The 4,184-nt window shown below is 48.3% G+C and overlaps 1 pseudogene; it reads left to right on the plus strand.

Annotated features, from left to right (window-relative positions):
- The first annotated feature begins 1,931 nt into the window (after positions 1-1,931).
- Positions 1,932-2,935, plus strand: LOC469358 (actin, cytoplasmic 2-like; annotated as a pseudogene).
- Positions 2,936-4,184: the final 1,249 nt, after the last annotated feature.

A 4,184-nucleotide genomic window follows, 5' to 3' on the forward strand; every position in this document is an offset into this window, starting at 1 on the left:
TATTATCTTTAAAGCAAAATTAGGAATGCTTTTGCTCTCAAGGTATCAGGGACATCAGGACACTCCCAAGTCTGGGTCTGTTTAGTAAACATTATCAATCTGTTCCCTTAACTGTAAATGTTTAGAAGCTAGAAATGCCTAACTTTCTGGGAATGCAGCCCAGCAAGTCCCAGCCTCATTTTCCTAGCCCTCACTCAAAATGGAGTCGCTCTGGTTCGAACCCTCTGACAATGTAACCATAATTTATTATTAACTCAATCTTCAACTCCTCTCTCCTCCACAGAGGATAGGGTAGGTATGGGGCCAACATTTTTAAGCTTCTAATCATAGCTTGAATTTGCTGGTGACCAGCCCCTATCCTGAAGCTATCCAGGAGCCCAACAAGAATATTAGAAAAAAAGACACTCCTATCAACCAGGAAATTCCAAGAGATTTAGGAGCTCTGTGTCAGGACTGGGGACAGAGACCAAATATATATCTTTTCTTTCTTTGTTTCTTTTCCTTCTGTCTGTCTCGTTTGCCTGCCTGCCTGCCTGCCCACCCGCCTGCCTGCCTGCCTGCCTGCCTGCCTGCCTGCCTGCCTGCCTGCCTTCCTTCCTTCCTTCCTTCCTTCCTTCCTTCCTTCCTTCCTTCCTTCTTTCTTTCTCTCTTTCTCTCTTTCTTTCTTTCTTTGATACAGGATCTCACTTTATTGCCCAGGCTGCACTGAAGTAGTATGATCATAGCTCACTGCAGCCTAGAACTCCTGGGCTCAAGTGATCTTCCTGCTTCAGTCTTCTGAGTGGCCGGGACTACAGGCACTTGCCACCACGCCCAGTTAATTTTTAAAATTTTAGTAGAAACAATGTCTCCCTATGTTGCCAGGGCCTGGTCTCAAACTCCTGGGCTCAAGTGATCCTCCCACCTCAGCCTCCCAAAATCTTGGGATTATAGGTGTGAGACACTGTGCCTGGCCCAAATATGTATTTTTTATGTCACAGTGGTCTTCAGCAAGGTACTTACCCTTTTCATGTCTCAATTTCCTCCTGGCATGTTAGAAAGACAAATATAGGCCTGGCACTGTGGCTCACACCTGGAGGCCGAGGTGAGCAGATCATTTGAGGTTAGGAGCTCGAGACCAGTCTGGTCAACATGGTGAAACCCCATCTGTACTAAAAATACAAAATTAGCCAGATGTGGTGGTGCGTGCCTGTAATTCCAGCTACTCGGGAGGCTGAGGTAGGAGAATCATTTGAATCCAGGAGGCAGAGGTTGCAGTGAGCCAAGATCACGCCACTGCTCTCCAGCCTAGTCGACAGAGCAGGACTCTGTCTCAAAAAATAAAAAGAAAAAGAAAGACAAATATAGTAATGCTTAGAAAGAACTAAGAATCTTATGGAAATTTTTTTTTTTTTTGGAGACGATGTCTCGCTCTGTTGCCCAGGGTGGAATGCAGTGGCACGATCTCGGCTCACTGCAACCTCCACCTCTCGGGTTCAAGCAATTCTCCTGCCTCAGCCTCCCAAGTAGCTGAGACTACAGGCGCATGCTGCCATGCCAAGCTAATTTTTTGTATTTTAATAGAGACAGGGTTTCACTGTGTTGCCTGAGCTGTTCTCAGACTGCTGAACTCAGGCAGTACGCCTGCCTTGGCCTCCCAAAGTGCTAGGATTACAGGTGTGAGCCAACGCATCCGGCTCTTATGGAAATTTTTAACTTGAGTACTTGGACCTCCATAGGATCCAAGGAGGCAACGGTATTTCAATATAGTTGTTTTGCCTTGTAATCCCATGTATTTGTTTTATGCACATAGAAGCATTACTTTGAAAAGGGGGTCCCAGACTCTACCAGAAAGCCAAGAGGTCCATAAAAAAAAAAGGTTAAGAATGTAGAACAGACTGCTAAGACCGCGTCCACCCCGCGAGCACAGAGCTCCGCTGCCCTTCCACATCTGTGTGATGGTGGGCAGGGGTCAAAAGGACTCCTACGAGGGTGATGAGGCCCAGAGCAAGAGAGGTATCCTGACCCTGAAGTACCCCATAGAGCACAGTATCATCACCAACTGGGATGACATGGAGAAGATCTGGCACCACAACTTCTACAACGAGCCGCGTGTGGCTCCAAGGAGCACCCGTAGTGCTGACTGAGGCCCCCCTGAACTCCAAGGCCAATCACGAGAAGATGACCCAGATCATGTTTGAGACCTTCAACACCCCAGCCATGTACATGGCCATCCAGGCCATGCTGTTCCTGTACGCCTCTGGCCACATCGTGATGGACTCCAGCCACAGGGTCACCCACACTGTGTCCATCTACGAGGGGTAGGCCCTCCTCCAGGCCACCGTGTTTCTGGACCTGGCTGACCAGGACCTGACTGATTACCTCATGAAGATCCTCATGGAGCGCTGCTACAGCTTCACCACCACCGCCCAGTGGGAAATCGTGCATGGCATCAAGGAGAAGCTGTGCTACGTCACCCTGGACTTGGATCAGGAGATGGCCACGGCGGCCTCCAGCTCCCTCCCTGGAGAAGAGCTACTAGCTGCCCAACAGCCAGGTCATCACTATCGGCAAGGAGCGGTTCCACTGCCCCAAGGTGCTCTTCCAGTCTTCCTTCCTGGGCATGGAATCCTGTGGCATCCAAGAAACTACCTTCAACTCCATCATGAAGTGTGACGTGCACATCTGCAAAGACCTCTACGCCAACACAGTGCTGTTTGGCGGCACTACCATGTACCCTGGCATCGCTGACAGGATGCAGAAGGCGATCACCACCCTGGTGCCCAGCATGATGGAGATCAAGATCATTACTCCTCCCGAGAGTAGATACTCCATGTGGATCAGTGGCTCCATCCTGGCCTCACTGTCCACCTTCCAGCAGATGTGGATCAGCAAGCAGGAATACGATTAGTCCAGCCCCTCCAGCCCCTCCATTGTCCACCGCAAATGCTTCTAGGCAGACTTTTACTTAGTTGCATTACACCCTTTCTTGACAAAAGCTAACTTGCATGGAAAACAAGATGAGATTGGCATGACTTTTTTTATTTTTATTTTTTTTTTGAGGGGGTGTCTTGACTCAGGATTTTAAAACTGGAACGGTGAAGGTGAGAGTAGTCAGTTGGAGTGAGCATCCCCCAAAGTTCTACAGTGTGGCCCAGGACTTTGATTGTACATTGTTCTTTTTTTTAATAGTCATTCCAAATATCGTGAGATGCATTGTTACAGGAAGTCCCTTGCCCTCCTAAAAGTCACCCCACTTCTCTCTAAGGAGAACGGCCCAGTCCTCTCCTGAGTCCACACAGGGGAGGTGACAGCATTGCTATCATGTAAATTATGTAATGCAAATTTTTTTTTTGAAATGGAGTCTCGCTCTGTGGCCGATACTGGAGTGCAGTGGTGCAATCTCGGTGCACTGCAAGCTCTGTCTCTTGGGTTCACGCCCTTCTCCTGCCTCAGCCTCCCGAGTAGCTGGGACTACAGGCGCCTGCCACCACGCCCGGCTAATTTTTTGTATTTTTAGTAGAGACGGGGTTTCACTGTGTTAGCCAGGATGGTCTTGATCTCCTGACCTTGTGATCTGCCCACCTCAGCCTCCCAAAGTGCTGGGATTACAGGTGTGAGCCACCGTGCCCTGCCGCAAAATTTTTTTAATCTTTGCCTTAATACTTTTTTATTTTGTTTTATTTTGAATGATCAGCCTTTGTGGCCCCCTTTTGTGTCCCCCAACTTGAGATGTATGAAGGCTTTTGGTTTCCCTGGGAGTGAGTGGAGGCAGCCAGGGCTTACCTGTATACTGACTTGAGACCAGTTGAATAAAAGAGCACACCTTACAAAAAAAAAAAAAAGAACATAGAACAATCCTGGCACATATTTCTAAGATATATGGCATATTAAATGAGACCCTTCAGTGCGTCTTTTAACAGAGGCTCCAAAGCTGAGAAAAATAAATGTGAAGTACCCTGAGCATTCTAAAAGAGGATGCCAGACCATCCCCATAGGACATGCTGGAAGACTGTGAAGCCAGTTTAGCAATCCTTAGTTCTCACACACCTCCCAGGAATGATATGTCAGGATTGATGAAAGAAGATTGTAGAATAAACATGCCTGGAAGGGCCAGGCTTGGTGGCTCATGCCTGTAGTCCCAGCACTTTGGGAGGCTGAGGCAGGTGGATCACTTTGAGCCCAGGAGTTCAAGACCAGCTTGG

Source organism: Pan troglodytes, chromosome 1 (genome assembly GCF_028858775.2).
Source record: "Pan troglodytes isolate AG18354 chromosome 1, NHGRI_mPanTro3-v2.0_pri, whole genome shotgun sequence".
NCBI lineage: Eukaryota > Metazoa > Chordata > Mammalia > Primates > Hominidae > Pan > Pan troglodytes.